Below are 20,082 nucleotides of genomic sequence, written 5' to 3' on the forward strand. Positions count from 1 at the left end.
CAGTTTTCTTTCTCGTAGCCAACTGAGTCAGCTATCACAGGACCCTCTGAGCCAGCCAGGCGTCCTTCCTTCACGGGGGAGGCGGTGCTGGGGCTGAGGGGCTGCTGCTCTCTGGGCCTCTCGAGGTTTGCCTTGGAATCCCAAAGCCTGGGCCTGCGCGGGGGGGAGGAGACAAAGGTGACTCTAAATTGGTTTCTTGTGGAGTGTTTTGGGGCCGAGTTAATGCTCTTGGCTTGTTGTGTGTCAATTCCCAGCCTCGGTCAGGGCTTCGCAGGGAGCGTTGCTGCAGCTGCTGCCGCCGCCAGGAGAGAGAAATCCTTTGGGAAGCTGGGCTAGAAACAGCAACTCTGTGACTTGCTCAGCTTTTCCTAGGCAAGGGCAGGTTTCAGGGAAGAAAGGCCCGTACTCGCGAAAGGCGCCGCGGGTCTCGCAAGGGGGGGGGGCGCGGCTGCAGTGCCGTTCCCGGCCGTGTCCGCCAGGCGGCGACTGCGACGCAGCGCCCGGCGGTCGGGGCGGGCTGGGAAGCGGCGCCTGCGCAGAGCGAGGCGTTGGCCGGGCCGGGCCTGGAGCGCTCGGGGCCGCCGGGCAGGGCAGGGGCGGGGACCGGCCGGGGGGGGGGGGTAAGAGCAAGTTTTAGGGAAGAAACGCCTGTAGTGAGTAATCAGAAGAGAAGGGTGAAAACCAAGAGCCTTTGACTTCCCCAGTGCACTTAATTTTCTTGTTCTTCTCTCTTTCAGGACAGGGAAAATCGTTGACTTGGGTCCAGCAATGCCAAATGTGTTGGGGTGTGAGCAGCCAAAGCAACAGGCTCCAGCCCCACCGACCGGCGCTGGGGGCACCTGGTGCTGCCCGTGGGGTGGGGTAAGTCAGAGGGACACGTTTCTCTCCTCCTGGCTGTTGGCATTTGCTCCCTGGGCACTGGCTCTGTTTCCACTGCAGGCTGGTCCTTGCCGTGCTGGGAAGGGTGGAGAGGAAGGGGCAAAGGGCCAGGTGAGTGTGGGATCCCTGAGCTGTGGGGTTGGGCTGTGCTGAGTGGGGCAGGTTGGTCCCTGTTGGTGAGCCTGAGCCTTGGCTTGGGGGTTCAGTAGCCCGGGGGGCCGAGCTGGGGGGTGTTTGCAGCTCTGCCAGGGCTGGAGCTGACACAGCGCTGGGGGAGAGCCTGGAGCTGGGCTGGGCCGGGGGACAGATGCAGTGGAGCTGGGGGAGGGTCTGGGACTCCCTGGGGGAAAAGGAGGGATGGATGGGCTGGATGGAGCCACAGGCCTGTGCTCCTGGGAACACACTTGTCCAGGGTGCTGGGATCCGGGTCAAACTCTAGTTCCCCTCGTGTCCAGGGGTGCAGGGTCTGAGGGATTGGATTTCCCTGGGGGTTTGCAGGAGACCAGGAGTGAGAGGAAACGCAGTGCCAGAGCAGGCTGTGTTTGCCTCTGAGGACAGAGAGCCTGTGGGCTGAGGTGAGATTGCTGTGAGTGTTGGGATGAGCATTCCAGGGAACGGGGAGCTTGGAATTCCAGGTGCTGATGGAACCATCGCCTTAGGTGTGTTTAGTTTGTGTCTGTGGGAGCTGGGATTTGGGCTGCAGAGCTGTTGCTGGGAACAAAGGGTGGAGAAAACCTGCTCCACGGATGTGTAAAGAAGGATGAAGTAGCAGGGAAGGGGAGTATTTCTATACAGTATCAATATTCTCCATGTGGGATGGAGCAGCGATGGGGGTGGTTGGGTTTGGCCTGGGCCGGTCAGGATCTGCCATAAACAACCCACCAGACCCTGAACCCTCACTGGACGTCTCCAGCCCCTCAACAGAAACCCAAGTTGTTCATTAACTGTTACAGAGGAAAAATGATTGGTAATTGCTTCTGATCCGTGGAGAATCTCCTTTGGAATGATCAAGCAGAGAGTGTACCAAGGCAGGCAGAGCGTTTCTTTTGGCTCTTTTTTTTTTTTCTGGTTTGTCATTTTTTCTTTGGCTTCAATGCGTTTTGTGTGCTCCTGTTCAGAAAGCAGCAAATATATCCTGATAAGCCCTGAATATGCCAGGAGGTTTCAGCCGGGAGGAAAGGAGCTGTGGAAGAAAAGCAGCCTAAAAATAGCCAGCAGGGATCATCAGGTTTTCCAGCCAAGAAAAACAAGGAGAGAGATGAGGGAATCGGGTTCCAATTCCTAAAGATTTGGTGGGTGCAGGAATGATTTGTGTGTGTTTTCCAGTCCCTTTTGATTCCTGAGATAATTTTAAAATGATGGCTTTAGCAATCAACTAAATCGGAGATGTTGTTTTTGAGAGGAAATGATGCCAAATAAATGCAGAGTTTTGGGTCAGTTTTTTGGATGATTTGGGTCACTTTTTGGGGTCAGTTTGGGGTCATTGTTTGGGGTGATTTGGGTCAGTTTTGGGTCAGCTTTTGAAATGATTGGGGTCAGTTTTGGGTCAGCTTTTGGGATGATTGGGGTGGGGTTTTGGGGTCAGTTTTGGGTCATTGTTTGGTGTGATTGGGGTCGGTTTTGGGTCAATTTTTGGGGAGCACTGGGTGTTACTGGGGGTTGTTGGGGAGCACTGGGTGTTTACTGGGGAGCACTGGGTGTTACTGGGCGTTGTTGGGGAGCACTGGGTGTTACTGGGGTGCACTGGGGAGCACTGGGTGTTACTGAGGGTTGTTGGGGAGCACTGGGTGTTACTGGGGAGCACTGGGAGAGAAGATGAAAAATAAAGAGAATAAAAAATAAACGAAATAAAAAAGGAAATATAAAAACCAAAAGAAAATTAAAAAAAAAAAGGCAAAAAAACTAAAAAGGAAATAAAATGAAAAGGAAATAAGAGAGAAAAAAAAAAAAAAAGAAACCCCTTCTTGGGCACCCCGTTTCCTCTCCTCCCCCCCCCGCCCCGAACCGTAAATTGCGGGGTCAACACCCCTAAAATGTGAGACGGGGACCCCAAAATGTGGGTGAGGGAACCCCAGGGAGCCGAAAAAGTGGAGGGGGAGCCGCAGTAAGAAAGCGAAGCCGGGCGGTCGGGCGGCGGGGTAGGGGGGGAGCCGAGGTGGCGACGCCGGCGCATGCGCAGTCGTTGGCAAGACGCCGACGATCACGTGGTAAGTAAGGGCAGGCAGGAGCGGGACCGGCGGCGCATGCGCAGTGGCTCTCGTGCCGGTGCAGCGCTCCCTGCTCGAGTTAAGGGCCGGTTCCGGCGGCAGGGCGGGACTGGCGGTCTCCCGTCTCTCCCGGGGTGTGTGGGGGGGGAATAACATGAAGATTTTTTGGGGTGAAAGCGCAGAAATTAGCCAGGAGGGACGCTAATTTGGGTAAACTCGGTCACCGGAAGTAGAGAGCGACCGGAAGTCCTCCAAGCCCCGGCGCGGAAGTCCGCCAAGCCCACAGTAAAGATGGCGCCGCCAGGACCGAAACGACCACACTAAAGATGGCGGCCCCTGCCAGGAAGTCCGCCAAGCCCACAGTAAAGATGGCGCCGCCAGGACCGGAACGACCACACTAAAGATGGCGGCCCCGGCCCGGAAGTTCGCCCCGACGCCACACTCTAGATGGCGCCGCCAGGACCGGAACTTAGCCGAGGCCACACTAAAGATGGCGGTTGTCTGACCTCCACCGCGACCCGGACCCCCGCCCCGCGCCCGCAGCGCCGTCTCGCCGCGCCGCTTCCCGCTGTGGGGACGGGGCGGGGCGCTCGGCGGCGCCGGGCGCGGGCGGCAGGTTCGTGGGCGGCGGCAGGCACCGGCGCCGGCAGCCCCCCTCGGCGCCGCGCGCGCGGCGCTCCGCCCGCCCGCCTCGTTCCGCTCCGCTCCCCTCCGCTCCCCTCCCGTCCCCGCTCCCCCCCCCCCCCCCCCCGCTCCCCTCCGCTCCCGCTCCCGCCGTGCCCTGGAGATGCTGTCGGAGCTGCGCCGCCGCCTTCCCCCCCCCCCCCCCCCCCCCCCCCAGGAAGCGACCCACGGCGCCAGATCCGACCGAGATCGTCCCCGGGGTAAGCTGGGCGCGGCCGCTCTTCTGCCTCTCCCGCGGCCATCGGCGACTGCAGGCAGGGGAAGCGACAGGCAAGTTTCTCGCCTCTGCGGAGAAACTTGCACCTGCGTGCCGCCGCAGGGCCGGGTTCGGATGTGCCCTGGCATTGCACACGCACCACAACCCCCGCGGGGAGGGTCTGCGCTGCCTCGGGGACCCTGTCTGCGCTGCCGGGAGAGAGAAATCCTTTGGGAAGCTGGGGTGGAAACAGTAACTCTGTGAACTGCTCAGCTTTTCCTAGGCAAGGGCAGGTTTTAGGGAGGAAAGGCCCGTACTCGCGAAAGGCGCCGCGGGTCTCGCCGAGGGGTGGGGGGGGGGGGGCGCGCGGCTGCAGCGCCGCGCGCGGCTGCAACGCCGCTCCCGGCCGTGTCCGCCAGGCGGCGACTGTGAGGCAGGGCCCGGCGCTCGGGGGCGCTCTCGCAAGCGACGCCCCCGGGAAAGCGGCGGGGTTTGGGCACTGCCGGCCTTCCCCCGGAGTGCCCGGGCTGGCCCGGCGCCTGGCAAAACCTCTGAGGGAAAAGGCAAGCAACAACTGCGCTTCTTCTGCCCTTTCTTTAGCCAGGGACTGGAACACAGACAAAATCGAGGGGCTCTTTGACCTGGGCAGGCTCCGAGCATTTTTCAGCCTTCCCTAGCAGGGCATTCTCACCCTCTGAAAAGCTGAAAGGCTTTAACAGCTGGAGACGCGCCTGCAGCTGTGCGAATTAATGTAGTTTCTTTTAGGAAACGAAGGGGAAGTTTTCCTGTTGTGAACCTAAATACCGAGTCTGCTCTGCTTTTTCCATCAGGTGACGAAGCTTATGGAAAAAAAGACCAAAGGCCTCGAGGTGAGTACATTCTACCGAGTTCTGCTTTTCTGGGATCGGTTTGGGAAAATCACGTGAAATTCTAAAAAGCTTCTCTCCGTGTTTTCTAGTTGTTTTTTCAGCCTTGGTCTAAGTTTCGTGTAGAAAAGGGCATAGAATTATTAGAACAGACAAACTAGGCTTTCTCGGGGAGATGGAAGAAAAGTCTGCTGATTGCAGTTCTGCTTTTCTTGTCTTCCCTTCGACTGTCATTTTCTCTCCCCTGCTGTTCAAATAGGCAGCAATTAATTGCTCTGCTGAAGAGTTTGCTGTACTAAGTGTCTGTCAAATGGATGCCTTCAACTCAAGATAGCACCTGCTCCTTAGTTACAAAAAGTTCCTCACAGGAAATTTTCAGGCGTGCCCATAAATCTCCTCGCTGTTTGTTTGGGAGAACAGGGTTTTCTCGTCTGTAACAGAATAGTCATGGCATTTGCTATGGAATGCTGGTGGCAATCTAGTCAGAAGAGGACGCCGTGCTTCACTAATTTTCCCTTTTTGTTGTTGGGGGTGACTTCTTCCCAGGGATGTTATTCTTGACCCCCCGGGGCAAACGGAGGTGTTCACCTGGTCAGCGTCAGGAGCCATCCTACCTGAGGCCCTGGTAGGTAAGTGTTTTTTGTGTGACTGGACGGTGAAGCTGTCTGTGTGCATGACCTGGCCAGTGCTCGGTGTAGTCCTAATTAAAGTGTCTTTTACTCTGTGTTCCCAGGCTCCCTCTTTCCCTTCGGTTGCCGTGGATGTGCCGGACACCTCTGGCAGGACTAACCCTGTGGCTTTTATGTCCAACGTGCTGTGTGCCTGCAGGTAAGAAAAGCTGGGAGTGCAGTCCCTCTGCTTTGCTTGCTGTGTCTCTTGGGTAGTGATTTTGGAGGGGAATCCCAGAGCGATTTGGTTTGAAGGGGACCTTCAAAGGCCACCCTGTCTTCCGTGGGCAGGGACACCTTCCACTCTCATCCCCGGTTGGATGCTGCAAGTCCCATCCAGCCTGGCCTGGAACACTTGCAGGGATCCAGGGGCAGCCTCAGCTTCCCTGTGCAGTGTGCATTTAATAGCTCTCCACTGTCATCATGAAAAATTTTGTCAGCACGTTTTGTTGGACGATGGCAAGCAGGACCTGGGTGAAAATTGGGGTTCTCTGAGGTGCAGAGGGAAATAATTCTCCTTTGAAGTCCAGTGTTATTCAGTTTTGCACGAGTCTTGTCTGCCTTATGCTTGAATTGCTTTCTCTTCCAGGAAGTTTTAAATTAAACTTTTATTTTGTGTCTCCCCCCCCAGTATCCTGTCCAAGACCAAGCTACCTTTCCTCGTTGGAATGGACTGGCCGGGCTTTGGCAGTCTGGCCCCTCGAAAGACTAAAGTGACCTCTTCCAGCAGGGGAAGACTTTCTGGCAAGCGGTACCAGAAAGAACTGGAGTTTCTGGAGAATAAAAGCTGGAGGTGTGCCCCCGATAATCCTCGCCCCGGGTGGTGAGTGGTCTGACTTGCAGGGAGCGGTGGCCTTGGCCAGGAGCGGTCCTGCCGGACTGTAATTTTAATTTCCTGCCCAGGCTGTAATTTTAATTTCCCTTGGATGCTTGGCAAAGCCCTTCTGGGGGAGCCCTAGTGCCTGGCATGAGCGGAGCGGGCTTCCAGGGAGGTATTCACCTGGTCAGCGTCAGGAACCATCCTCCCTGAAGCCTCGGTGAGTGTTTTTTGTGTGACTGGACAGTGAAGCTGTGTGAATGACCTGGCTAGTGCTCGGTGTAGTCCTAATTAAAGTGTCTTTTACTCTGTGTTCCCAGGCTCCCTCTTTCCCTTCGGTTGCCGTGGATGTGCCGGACACCTCTGGCAGGACTAACCCTGTGGCTTTTATGTCCAACGTGCTGTGTGCCTGCAGGTAAGAAAAGCTGGGAGTGCAGTCCCTCTGCTTTGCTTGCTGTGTCTCTTGGGTAGTGATTTTGGAGGGGAATCCCAGAGCGATTTGGTTTGAAGGGGACCTTCAAAGGCCACCCTGTCTTCCGTGGGCAGGGACACCTTCCACTCTCATCCCCGGTTGGATGCTGCAAGTCCCATCCAGCCTGGCCTGGAACACTTGCAGGGATCCAGGGGCAGCCTCAGCTTCCCTGTGCAGTGTGCATTTAATAGCTCTCCACTGTCATCATGAAAAATTTTGTCAGCACGTTTTGTTGGACGATGGCAAGCAGGACCTGGGTGAAAATTGGGGTTCTCTGAGGTGCAGAGGGAAATAATTCTCCTTTGAAGTCCAGTGTTATTCAGTTTTGCACGAGTCTTGTCTGCCTTATGTTTGAATTGCTTTCTCTTCCAGGAAGTTTTAAATTAAACTTTTATTTTGTGTCTCCCCCCCCAGTATCCTGTCCAAGACCAAGCTACCTTTCCTCGTTGGAATGGACTGGCCGGGCTTTGGCAGTCTGGCCCCTCGAAAGACTAAAGTGACCTCTTCCAGCAGGGGAAGACTTTCTGGCAAGCGGTACCAGAAAGAACTGGAGTTTCTGGAGAATAAAAGCTGGAGGTGTGCCCCCGATAATCCTCGCCCCGGGTGGTGAGTGGTCTGACTTGCAGGGAGCGGTGGCCTTGGCCAGGAGCGGTCCTGCCGGACTGTAATTTTAATTTCCTGCCCAGGCTGTAATTTTAATTTCCCTTGGATGCTTGGCAAAGCCCTTCTGGGGGAGCCCTAGTGCCTGGCATGAGCGGAGCGGGCTTCCAGGGAGGTATTCACCTGGTCAGCGTCAGGAACCATCCTCCCTGAAGCCTCGGTGAGTGTTTTTTGTGTGACTGGACAGTGAAGCTGTGTGAATGACCTGGCTAGTGCTCGGTGTAGTCCTAATTAAAGTGTCTTTTACTCTGTGTTCCCAGGCTCCCTCTTTCCCTTCGGTTGCCGTGGATGTGCCGGACACCTCTGGCAGGACTAACCCTGTGGCTTTTATGTCCAACGTGCTGTGTGCCTGCAGGTAAGAAAAGCTGGGAGTGCAGTCCCTCTGCTTTGCTTGCTGTGTCTCTTGGGTAGTGATTTTGGAGGGGAATCCCAGAGCGATTTGGTTTGAAGGGGACCTTCAAAGGCCACCCTGTCTTCCGTGGGCAGGGACACCTTCCCCTCTCATCCCCGGTTGCTCCAAGTCCCGTCCAGCCTGGCCTGGAACACTTGCAGGGATCCAGGGGCAGGCTCAGCTTCCCTGTGCAGTGTGCTCTAATATCTCTCCACTGGCATCCTGAAAAATGTTGTCAGCGTGTTTTGTTGGACGACGGTAAGCGGGACCTGGGTGAAAAGGACATTCTCTGAGGTGCTGGGAGAAGGAGGGCTCGTGCGGGCACCTCCAGAGACAGTGGGAACGGGAGCGTGCTGCAGAGAAGGAAAATTCCAGGGGGTGGGTGCCAAGGAATTTGTCCTTCCCTTGCTCTGTGCTCTGCACTTAGCAATGGGTCAAGTGCAGAAGTTTCCTGGGGACCCTGGAAAATGATGCCGGGTCTGCTAAGAAAAGTGGGGCCAAAGGAGCAGGACCTGGGTCTGCGAGCGTGGGAGAAACAAGGGCCGGGTCATCCTCTGCCTCCAGGAGGGAGGGCAGCAGGAAAGGCCACGGACTAAAGCACTGAAGTGCCGTTCCCCAGGGAGCCCCTGCCCAGCACTGAACTTGCTTGTGCACTTGCTGTCCCTTTGCCAGCGGAGCCGAAGCGTCGGGTGCGGGTGCCGGGGGGATGGAGCTGCCAAGGACAAACTGGGAGGGTGTTTGCGAAGGAAGGGGGTAGAAGGAGCTCTTGACGTGCTTTTTTTACTTCTTCATCCCACAGAATTGCCACGAGAGGAAATACTTCAGAGGGGCTTCCCTCCAGATAAGCCCTGAATGTGCCAGGAGGTTTCAGCCGGGAGAAAGGAGCTGTGGAAGAAAAGCAGCCTAAAAATAGCCAGCGGGGATCATCAGGTTTTCCAGCCAAGAAAAACCAGGAGGGAGATGAGGGAATCGGGTTCCAATTCCTAAAGATTTGGTGGGTGTAGGAATGATTTCTGTGTGTTTTCCAGTCCCTTTTGATTCCTGGGATGATTTTAAAATGATGGCTAAATTGGAGATGTTGTTTTTGAGAGGAAATGATGCCAAATAAATGCAAAGTTTGGGGTCAGTTTTTTGGATGATTTGGGTCAGTTTTTGGGGTCAGTTTTGGGTCATTGTTTGGGGTGATTTGGGTCAGTTTTGGGTCAGCTTTTGGAGTCAGTTTTGGGTCAGCTTTTGGGGTGATTTGGGTCGGTTTTGGGTCAATTTTTGGGGAGCACTGGGTGTTACTGGGGGTTGTTTGGGAGCACTGGGTGTTACTGGGGGTTGTTGGGGAGCACTGGGTGTTACTGGGGTGCACTGGGGAGCACTGGGTGTTACTGAGGGTTGTTGGGGAGCACTGGGTGTTACTGGGGAGCACTGGGAGAGCAAATGAAAAATAAAGAGAATAAAAAATAAACGAAATAAAAAAGGAAATATAAAAAACAAAAGAAAATTAAAAAAAAAAAGGCAAAAAACCTAAAAAGGAAATAAAATGAAAATGAAATAAAAGAGAAAAAAAAAAAAAAAAGAAACCCCTTCTTGGGCACCCCGTTTCCTCTCCTCTCCTCCCCCCCCCCCCGAACCGTAAATTGCGGGGTCATCACCCCAAAAATGTGAGAAGGGGACCCCAAAATGTGGGTGAGGGAACCCCAGGGAGCCGAAAAAGTGGAGGGGGAGCCGCAGTAAGAAAGCGAAGCCGGGCGGTCGGGCGGCGGAGCCGAGGTGGCGACGCCGGCGCATGCGCAGTCATTGGCAAGACGCCGGCGATGACGTGGTAAGTAAGGGCAGGCAGGCGCGGGACCGACGACGCATGCGCAGTGGCTCTCGTGCCGGTGCAGCGCTCCCTGCTCGAGTTAAGGGCCGGTTCCGGCGGCAGGGCGGGACTGGCGGTCTCCCGTCTCTCCCGGGGTGTGTGTGGGGGGAATAACATGAAGATTTTTTGGGGTGAAAGCGCAGAAATTAGCCAGGAGGGACGCTAATTTGGGTAAACTCGGTCACCGGAAGTAGAGAGGGACCGGAAGTCCTCCAAGCCCCGGCGCGGAAGTCCGCCAAGCCCACAGTAAAGATGGCGCCGCCAGGACCGGAACGACCACACTAAAGATGGCGGCCCCGGCCCGGAAGTCCGCCAAGCCCACAGTAAAGATGGCGCCGCCAGGACCGGAACGACCACACTAAAGATGGCGGCCCCGGCCCGGAAGTTCGCCCCGACGCCACACTCTAGATGGCGCCGCCAGGACCGGAACTTAGCCGAGGCCACACTAAAGATGGCGGTTGTCTGACCTCCGCCGCGACCCGGACCCCCGCCCCGCGCCCGCAGCGTCGTCTCGCCGCGCCGCTTCCCGCTGTGGGGACGGGGCGGGGCGCTCGGCGGCGCCGGGCGCGGGCGGCAGGTTCGTGGGCGGCGGCAGGCACCGGCGCCGGCAGCCCCCCTCGGCGCCGCGCGCGCGGCGCTCCGCCCGCCCGCCTCGTTCCGCTCCGCTCCCCTCCGCTCCCCTCCCGTCCCCGCTCCCCCCCCCCCCCCCGCTCCCCTCCGCTCCCGCTCCCGCCGTGCCCTGGAGATGCTGTCGGAGCTGCGCCGCCGCCTTCCCCCCCCCCCCCCCCCCCCCAGGAAGCGACCCACGGCGCCAGGGTAAGCTGGGCGCGGCCGCTCTTCTGCCTCTCCCGCGGCCATCGGCGACTGCAGGCAGGGGAAGCGACAGGCAAGTTTCTCGCCTCTGCGGAGAAACTTGCACCTGCGTGCCGCCGCAGGGCCGGGTTCGGATGTGCCCTGGCATTGCACACGCACCACAACCCCCGCGGGGAGGGTCTGCGCTGCCTCGGGGACCCTGTCTGCGCTGCCGGGAGAGAGAAATCCTTTGGGAAGCTGGGGTGGAAACAGTAACTCTGTGAACTGCTCAGCTTTTCCTAGGCAAGGGCAGGTTTTAGGGAGGAAAGGCCCGTACTCGCGAAAGGCGCCGCGGGTCTCGCCGAGGGGTGGGGGGGGGGGGCGCGCGGCTGCAACGCCGCTCCCGGCCGTGTCCGCCAGGCGGCGACTGTGAGGCAGGGCCCGGCGCTCGGGGGCGCTCTCGCAAGCGACGCCCCCGGGAAAGCGGCGGGGTTTGGGCACTGCCGGCCTTCCCCCGGAGTGCCCGGGCTGGCCCGGCGCCTGGCAAAACCTCTGAGGGAAAAGGCAAGCAACAACTGCGCTTCTTCTGCCCTTTCTTTAGCCAGGGACTGGAACACAGACAAAATCGAGGGGCTCTTTGACCTGGGCAGGCTCCGAGCATTTTTCAGCCTTCCCTAGCAGGGCATTCTCACCCTCTGAAAAGCTGAAAGGCTTTAACAGCTGGAGACGCGCCTGCAGCTGTGCGAATTAATGTAGTTTCTTTTAGGAAACGAAGGGGAAGTTTTCCTGTTGTGAGCTTAAATACCGAGTCTGCTCTGCTTTTTCCATCAGGTGACGAAGCTTATGGAAAAAAAGACCAAAGGCCTCGAGGTGAGTACATTCTACCGAGTTCTGCTTTTCTGGGATCGGTTTGGGAAAATCACGTGAAATTCTAAAAAGCTTCTCTCCGTGTTTTCTAGTTGTTTTTTCAGCCTTGGTCTAAGTTTCGTGTAGAAAAGGGCATAGAATTATTAGAACAGACAAACTAGGCTTTCTCGGGAGAGATGGAAGAAAAGTCTGCTGATTGCAGTTCTGCTTTTCTTGTCTTCCCTTCGACTGTCATTTTCTCTCCCCTGCTGTTCAAATAGGCAGCAATTAATTGCTCTGCTGAAGAGTTTGCTGTACTAAGTGTCTGTCAAATGGATGCCTTCAACTCAAGATAGCACCTGCTCCTTAGTTACAAAAAGTTCCTCACAGGAAATTTTCAGGCGTGCCCATAAATCTCCTCGCTGTTTGTTTGGGAGAACAGGGTTTTCTCGTCTGTAACAGAATAGTCATGGCATTTGCTATGGAATGCTGGTGGCAATCTAGTCAGAAGAGGACGCCGTGCTTCACTAATTTTCCCTTTTTGTTGTTGGGGGTGACTTCTTCCCAGGGATGTTATTCTTGACCCCCCGGGGCAAACGGAGGTGTTCACCTGGTCAGCGTCAGGAGCCATCCTACCTGAGGCCCTGGTAGGTAAGTGATTTTTGTGTGACTGGACGGTGAAGCTGTCTGTGTGCATGACCTGGCCAGTGCTCGGTGTACTCCTAATTAAAGTGTCTTTTACTCCGTGTTCCCAGGCTCCCTCTTTCCCTTCGGTTGCCACGTGTGTGCCGGACACCTCTGGCAGGACTAACCCTGTGGCTTTTATGTCCAACGTGCTGTGTGCCTGCAGGTAAGAAAAGCTGGGAGTGCAGTCCCTCTGCTTTGCTTGCTGTGTCTCTTGGGTAGTGATTTTGGAGGGGAATCCCAGAGCGATTTGGTTTGAAGGGGACCTTCAAAGGCCACCCTGTCTTCCGTGGGCAGGGACACCTTCCACTCTCATCCCCGGTTGGATGCTGCAAGTCCCATCCAGCCTGGCCTGGAACACTTGCAGGGATCCAGGGGCAGCCTCAGCTTCCCTGTGCAGTGTGCATTTAATAGCTCTCCACTGTCATCATGAAAAATTTTGTCAGCACGTTTTGTTGGACGATGGCAAGCAGGACCTGGGTGAAAATTGGGGTTCTCTGAGGTGCAGAGGGAAATAATTCTCCTTTGAAGTCCAGTGTTATTCAGTTTTGCACGAGTCTTGTCTGCCTTATGTTTGAATTGCTTTCTCTTCCAGGAAGTTTTAAATTAAACTTTTATTTTGTGTCTCCCCCCCCAGTATCCTGTCCAAGACCAAGCTACCTTTCCTCGTTGGAATGGACTGGCCGGGCTTTGGCAGTCTGGCCCCTCGAAAGACTAAAGTGACCTCTTCCAGCAGGGGAAGACTTTCTGGCAAGCGGTACCAGAAAGAACTGGAGTTTCTGGAGAATAAAAGCTGGAGGTGTGCCCCCGATAATCCTCGCCCCGGGTGGTGAGTGGTCTGACTTGCAGGGAGCGGTGGCCTTGGCCAGGAGCGGTCCTGCCGGACTGTAATTTTAATTTCCTGCCCAGGCTGTAATTTTAATTTCCCTTGGATGCTTGGCAAAGCCCTTCTGGGGGAGCCCTAGTGCCTGGCATGAGCGGAGCGGGCTTCCAGGGAGGTATTCACCTGGTCAGCGTCAGGAACCATCCTCCCTGAAGCCTCGGTGAGTGTTTTTTGTGTGACTGGACAGTGAAGCTGTGTGAATGACCTGGCTAGTGCTCGGTGTAGTCCTAATTAAAGTGTCTTTTACTCTGTGTTCCCAGGCTCCCTCTTTCCCTTCGGTTGCCGTGGATGTGCCGGACACCTCTGGCAGGACTAACCCTGTGGCTTTTATGTCCAACGTGCTGTGTGCCTGCAGGTAAGAAAAGCTGGGAGTGCAGTCCCTCTGCTTTGCTTGCTGTGTCTCTTGGGTAGTGATTTTGGAGGGGAATCCCAGAGCGATTTGGTTTGAAGGGGACCTTCAAAGGCCACCCTGTCTTCCGTGGGCAGGGACACCTTCCACTCTCATCCCCGGTTGGATGCTGCAAGTCCCATCCAGCCTGGCCTGGAACACTTGCAGGGATCCAGGGGCAGCCTCAGCTTCCCTGTGCAGTGTGCATTTAATAGCTCTCCACTGTCATCATGAAAAATTTTGTCAGCACGTTTTGTTGGACGATGGCAAGCAGGACCTGGGTGAAAATTGGGGTTCTCTGAGGTGCAGAGGGAAATAATTCTCCTTTGAAGTCCAGTGTTATTCAGTTTTGCACGAGTCTTGTCTGCCTTATGTTTGAATTGCTTTCTCTTCCAGGAAGTTTTAAATTAAACTTTTATTTTGTGTCTCCCCCCCCAGTATCCTGTCCAAGACCAAGCTACCTTTCCTCGTTGGAATGGACTGGCCGGGCTTTGGCAGTCTGGCCCCTCGAAAGACTAAAGTGACCTCTTCCAGCAGGGGAAGACTTTCTGGCAAGCGGTACCAGAAAGAACTGGAGTTTCTGGAGAATAAAAGCTGGAGGTGTGCCCCCGATAATCCTCGCCCCGGGTGGTGAGTGGTCTGACTTGCAGGGAGCGGTGGCCTTGGCCAGGAGCGGTCCTGCCGGACTGTAATTTTAATTTCCTGCCCAGGCTGTAATTTTAATTTCCCTTGGATGCTTGGCAAAGCCCTTCTGGGGGAGCCCTAGTGCCTGGCATGAGCGGAGCGGGCTTCCAGGGAGGTATTCACCTGGTCAGCGTCAGGAACCATCCTCCCTGAAGCCTCGGTGAGTGTTTTTTGTGTGACTGGACAGTGAAGCTGTGTGAATGACCTGGCTAGTGCTCGGTGTAGTCCTAATTAAAGTGTCTTTTACTCTGTGTTCCCAGGCTCCCTCTTTCCCTTCGGTTGCCGTGGATGTGCCGGACACCTCTGGCAGGACTAACCCTGTGGCTTTTATGTCCAACGTGCTGTGTGCCTGCAGGTAAGAAAAGCTGGGAGTGCAGTCCCTCTGCTTTGCTTGCTGTGTCTCTTGGGTAGTGATTTTGGAGGGGAATCCCAGAGCGATTTGGTTTGAAGGGGACCTTCAAAGGCCACCCTGTCTTCCGTGGGCAGGGACACCTTCCCCTCTCATCCCCGGTTGCTCCAAGTCCCGTCCAGCCTGGCCTGGAACACTTGCAGGGATCCAGGGGCAGGCTCAGCTTCCCTGTGCAGTGTGCTCTAATATCTCTCCACTGGCATCCTGAAAAATGTTGTCAGCGTGTTTTGTTGGACGACGGTAAGCGGGACCTGGGTGAAAAGGACATTCTCTGAGGTGCTGGGAGAAGGAGGGCTCGTGCGGGCACCTCCAGAGACAGTGGGAACGGGAGCGTGCTGCAGAGAAGGAAAATTCCAGGGGGTGGGTGCCAAGGAATTTGTCCTTCCCTTGCTCTGTGCTCTGCACTTAGCAATGGGTCAAGTGCAGAAGTTTCCTGGGGACCCTGGAAAATGATGCCGGGTCTGCTAAGAAAAGTGGGGCCAAAGGAGCAGGACCTGGGTCTGCGAGCGTGGGAGAAACAAGGGCCGGGTCATCCTCTGCCTCCAGGAGGGAGGGCAGCAGGAAAGGCCACGGACTAAAGCACTGAAGTGCCGTTCCCCAGGGAGCCCCTGCCCAGCACTGAACTTGCTTGTGCACTTGCTGTCCCTTTGCCAGCGGAGCCGAAGCGTCGGGTGCGGGTGCCGGGGGGATGGAGCTGCCAAGGACAAACTGGGAGGGTGTTTGCGAAGGAAGGGGGTAGAAGGAGCTCTTGACGTGCTTTTTTTACTTCTTCATCCCACAGAATTGCCACGAGAGGAAATACTTCAGAGGGGCTTCCCTCCAGATAAGCCCTGAATGTGCCAGGAGGTTTCAGCCGGGAGAAAGGAGCTGTGGAAGAAAAGCAGCCTAAAAATAGCCAGCGGGGATCATCAGGTTTTCCAGCCAAGAAAAACCAGGAGGGAGATGAGGGAATCGGGTTCCAATTCCTAAAGATTTGGTGGGTGTAGGAATGATTTCTGTGTGTTTTCCAGTCCCTTTTGATTCCTGGGATGATTTTAAAATGATGGCTAAATTGGAGATGTTGTTTTTGAGAGGAAATGATGCCAAATAAATGCAAAGTTTGGGGTCAGTTTTTTGGATGATTTGGGTCAGTTTTTGGGGTCAGTTTTGGGTCATTGTTTGGGGTGATTTGGGTCAGTTTTGGGTCAGCTTTTGGAGTCAGTTTTGGGTCAGCTTTTGGGGTGATTTGGGTCGGTTTTGGGTCAATTTTTGGGGAGCACTGGGTGTTACTGGGGGTTGTTTGGGAGCACTGGGTGTTACTGGGGGTTGTTGGGGAGCACTGGGTGTTACTGGGGTGCACTGGGGAGCACTGGGTGTTACTGAGGGTTGTTGGGGAGCACTGGGTGTTACTGGGGAGCACTGGGAGAGCAAATGAAAAATAAAGAGAATAAAAAATAAACGAAATAAAAAAGGAAATATAAAAAACAAAAGAAAATTAAAAAAAAAAAGGCAAAAAACCTAAAAAGGAAATAAAATGAAAATGAAATAAAAGAGAAAAAAAAAAAAAAAGAAACCCCTTCTTGGGCACCCCGTTTCCTCTCCTCTCCTCCCCCCCCCCCCGAACCGTAAATTGCGGGGTCATCACCCCAAAAATGTGAGAAGGGGACCCCAAAATGTGGGTGAGGGAACCCCAGGGAGCCGAAAAAGTGGAGGGGGAGCCGCAGTAAGAAAGCGAAGCCGGGCGGTCGGGCGGCGGAGCCGAGGTGGCGACGCCGGCGCATGCGCAGTCATTGGCAAGACGCCGGCGATGACGTGGAAAGTAAGGGCAGGCAGGCGCGGGACCGACGACGCATGCGCAGTGGCTCTCGTGCCGGTGCAGCGCTCCCTGCTCGAGTTAAGGGCCGGTTCCGGCGGCAGGGCGGGACTGGCGGTCTCCCGTCTCTCCCGGGGTGTGTGTGGGGGGAATAACATGAAGATTTTTTGGGGTGAAAGCGCAGAAATTAGCCAGGAGGGACGCTAATTTGGGTAAACTCGGTCACCGGAAGTAGAGAGGGACTGGAAGTCCTCCAAGCCCCGGCGCGGAAGTCCGCCAAGCCCACAGTAAAGATGGCGCCGCCAGGACCGGAACGACCACACTAAAGATGGCGGCCCCGGCCCGGAAGTTCGCCCCGACGCCACACTCTAGATGGCGCCGCCAGGACCGGAACTTAGCCGAGGCCACACTAAAGATGGCGGTTGTCTGACCTCCGCCGCGACCCGGACCCCCGCCCCGCGCCCGCAGCGTCGTCTCGCCGCGCCGCTTCCCGCTGTGGGGACGGGGCGGGGCGCTCGGCGGCGCCGGGCGCGGGCGGCAGGTTCGTGGGCGGCGGCAGGCACCGGCGCCGGCAGCCCCCCTCGGCGCCGCGCGCGCGGCGCTCCGCCCGCCCGCCTCGTTCCGCTCCGCTCCCCTCCGCTCCCCTCCCGTCCCCGCTCCCCCCCCCCCCCCGCTCCCCTCCGCTCCCGCTCCCGCCGTGCCCTGGAGATGCTGTCGGAGCTGCGCCGCCGCCTTCCCCCCCCCCCCCCCCCCCCCAGGAAGCGACCCACGGCGCCAGGGTAAGCTGGGCGCGGCCGCTCTTCTGCCTCTCCCGCGGCCATCGGCGACTGCAGGCAGGGGAAGCGACAGGCAAGTTTCTCGCCTCTGCGGAGAAACTTGCACCTGCGTGCCGCCGCAGGGCCGGGTTCGGATGTGCCCTGGCATTGCACACGCACCACAACCCCCGCGGGGAGGGTCTGCGCTGCCTCGGGGACCCTGTCTGCGCTGCCGGGAGAGAGAAATCCTTTGGGAAGCTGGGGTGGAAACAGTAACTCTGTGAACTGCTCAGCTTTTCCTAGGCAAGGGCAGGTTTTAGGGAGGAAAGGCCCGTACTCGCGAAAGGCGCCGCGGGTCTCGCCGAGGGGTGGGGGGGGGGGGCGCGCGGCTGCAGCGCCGCGCGCGGCTGCAACGCCGCTCCCGGCCGTGTCCGCCAGGCGGCGACTGTGAGGCAGGGCCCGGCGCTCGGGGGCGCTCTCGCAAGCGACGCCCCCGGGAAAGCGGCGGGGTTTGGGCACTGCCGGCCTTCCCCCGGAGTGCCCGGGCTGGCCCGGCGCCTGGCAAAACCTCTGAGGGAAAAGGCAAGCAACAACTGCGCTTCTTCTGCCCTTTCTTTAGCCAGGGACTGGAACACAGACAAAATCGAGGGGCTCTTTGACCTGGGCAGGCTCCGAGCATTTTTCAGCCTTCCCTAGCAGGGCATTCTCACCCTCTGAAAAGCTGAAAGGCTTTAACAGCTGGAGACGCGCCTGCAGCTGTGCGAATTAATGTAGTTTCTTTTAGGAAACGAAGGGGAAGTTTTCCTGTTGTGAGCTTAAATACCGAGTCTGCTCTGCTTTTTCCATCAGGTGACGAAGCTTATGGAAAAAAAGACCAAAGGCCTCGAGGTGAGTACATTCTACCGAGTTCTGCTTTTCTGGGATCGGTTTGGGAAAATCACGTGAAATTCTAAAAAGCTTCTCTCCGTGTTTTCTAGTTGTTTTTTCAGCCTTGGTCTAAGTTTCGTGTAGAAAAGGGCATAGAATTATTAGAACAGACAAACTAGGCTTTCTCGGGAGAGATGGAAGAAAAGTCTGCTGATTGCAGTTCTGCTTTTCTTGTCTTCCCTTCGACTGTCATTTTCTCTCCCCTGCTGTTCAAATAGGCAGCAATTAATTGCTCTGCTGAAGAGTTTGCTGTACTAAGTGTCTGTCAAATGGATGCCTTCAACTCAAGATAGCACCTGCTCCTTAGTTACAAAAAGTTCCTCACAGGAAATTTTCAGGCGTGCCCATAAATCTCCTCGCTGTTTGTTTGGGAGAACAGGGTTTTCTCGTCTGTAACAGAATAGTCATGGCATTTGCTATGGAATGCTGGTGGCAATCTAGTCAGAAGAGGACGCCGTGCTTCACTAATTTTCCCTTTTTGTTGTTGGGGGTGACTTCTTCCCAGGGATGTTATTCTTGACCCCCCGGGGCAAACGGAGGTGTTCACCTGGTCAGCGTCAGGAACCATCCTCCCTGAAGCCTCGGTGAGTGTTTTTTGTGTGACTGGACAGTGAAGCTGTGTGAATGACCTGGCTAGTGCTCGGTGTAGTCCTAATTAAAGTGTCTTTTACTCTGTGTTCCCAGGCTCCCTCTTTCCCTTCGGTTGCCGTGGATGTGCCGGACACCTCTGGCAGGACTAACCCTGTGGCTTTTATGTCCAACGTGCTGTGTGCCTGCAGGTAAGAAAAGCTGGGAGTGCAGTCCCTCTGCTTTGCTTGCTGTGTCTCTTGGGTAGTGATTTTGGAGGGGAATCCCAGAGCGATTTGGTTTGAAGGGGACCTTCAAAGGCCACCCTGTCTTCCGTGGGCAGGGACACCTTCCACTCTCATCCCCGGTTGGATGCTGCAAGTCCCATCCAGCCTGGCCTGGAACACTTGCAGGGATCCAGGGGCAGCCTCAGCTTCCCTGTGCAGTGTGCATTTAATAGCTCTCCACTGTCATCATGAAAAATTTTGTCAGCACGTTTTGTTGGACGATGGCAAGCAGGACCTGGGTGAAAATTGGGGTTCTCTGAGGTGCAGAGGGAAATAATTCTCCTTTGAAGTCCAGTGTTATTCAGTTTTGCACGAGTCTTGTCTGCCTTATGTTTGAATTGCTTTCTCTTCCAGGAAGTTTTAAATTAAACTTTTATTTTGTGTCTCCCCCCCCAGTATCCTGTCCAAGACCAAGCTACCTTTCCTCGTTGGAATGGACTGGCCGGGCTTTGGCAGTCTGGCCCCTCGAAAGACTAAAGTGACCTCTTCCAGCAGGGGAAGACTTTCTGGCAAGCGGTACCAGAAAGAACTGGAGTTTCTGGAGAATAAAAGCTGGAGGTGTGCCCCCGATAATCCTCGCCCCGGGTGGTGAGTGGTCTGACTTGCAGGGAGCGGTGGCCTTGGCCAGGAGCGGTCCTGCCGGACTGTAATTTTAATTTCCTGCCCAGGCTGTAATTTTAATTTCCCTTGGATGCTTGGCAAAGCCCTTCTGGGGGAGCCCTAGTGCCTGGCATGAGCGGAGCGGGCTTCCAGGGAGGTATTCACCTGGTCAGCGTCAGGAACCATCCTCCCTGAAGCCTCGGTGAGTGTTTTTTGTGTGACTGGACAGTGAAGCTGTGTGAATGACCTGGCTAGTGCTCGGTGTAGTCCTAATTAAAGTGTCTTTTACTCTGTGTTCCCAGGCTCCCTCTTTCCCTTCGGTTGCCGTGGATGTGCCGGACACCTCTGGCAGGACTAACCCTGTGGCTTTTATGTCCAACGTGCTGTGTGCCTGCAGGTAAGAAAAGCTGGGAGTGCAGTCCCTCTGCTTTGCTTGCTGTGTCTCTTGGGTAGTGATTTTGGAGGGGAATCCCAGAGCGATTTGGTTTGAAGGGGACCTTCAAAGGCCACCCTGTCTTCCGTGGGCAGGGACACCTTCCCCTCTCATCCCCGGTTGCTCCAAGTCCCGTCCAGCCTGGCCTGGAACACTTGCAGGGATCCAGGGGCAGGCTCAGCTTCCCTGTGCAGTGTGCTCTAATATCTCTCCACTGGCATCCTGAAAAATGTTGTCAGCGTGTTTTGTTGGACGACGGTAAGCGGGACCTGGGTGAAAAGGACATTCTCTGAGGTGCTGGGAGAAGGAGGGCTCGTGCGGGCACCTCCAGAGACAGTGGGAA

At 56.1% G+C, this 20,082-nt stretch overlaps 3 long non-coding RNA genes across 5 annotated transcripts; all 3 read left to right on the forward strand.

Moving 5' to 3' along the window:
- Positions 1-560: 560 nt before the first annotated feature.
- On the forward strand, positions 561-8,971 carry LOC135422800 (uncharacterized). Of its 3 annotated transcripts, none has more exons than XR_010434596.1 (3): positions 561-653; positions 738-861; positions 1,335-1,809. It is a non-coding gene; the product is annotated as an uncharacterized LOC135422800 (long non-coding RNA). The 3 variants fall into 3 exon arrangements; XR_010434597.1 differs by lacking the exon at positions 1,335-1,809 and adding an exon at positions 8,640-8,971 and having other exon boundaries at positions 562-653; XR_010434598.1 differs by having other exon boundaries at positions 562-653; positions 1,378-1,809.
- On the forward strand, positions 6,325-7,384 carry LOC135422801 (uncharacterized). The gene is made up of 3 exons (XR_010434599.1): positions 6,325-6,537; positions 6,638-6,732; positions 7,204-7,384. It is a non-coding gene; the product is annotated as an uncharacterized LOC135422801 (long non-coding RNA).
- Positions 8,972-12,854: 3,883 nt separating the features above from the next.
- On the forward strand, positions 12,855-13,904 carry LOC135422802 (uncharacterized). The gene is made up of 3 exons (XR_010434600.1): positions 12,855-13,057; positions 13,158-13,252; positions 13,724-13,904. It is a non-coding gene; the product is annotated as an uncharacterized LOC135422802 (long non-coding RNA).
- The last annotated feature ends 6,178 nt before the right edge of the window (positions 13,905-20,082 follow it).

This window comes from Pseudopipra pipra, chromosome 15, assembly GCF_036250125.1.
Source record: "Pseudopipra pipra isolate bDixPip1 chromosome 15, bDixPip1.hap1, whole genome shotgun sequence".
NCBI classification, from domain to species: Eukaryota; Metazoa; Chordata; class Aves; order Passeriformes; family Pipridae; genus Pseudopipra; species Pseudopipra pipra.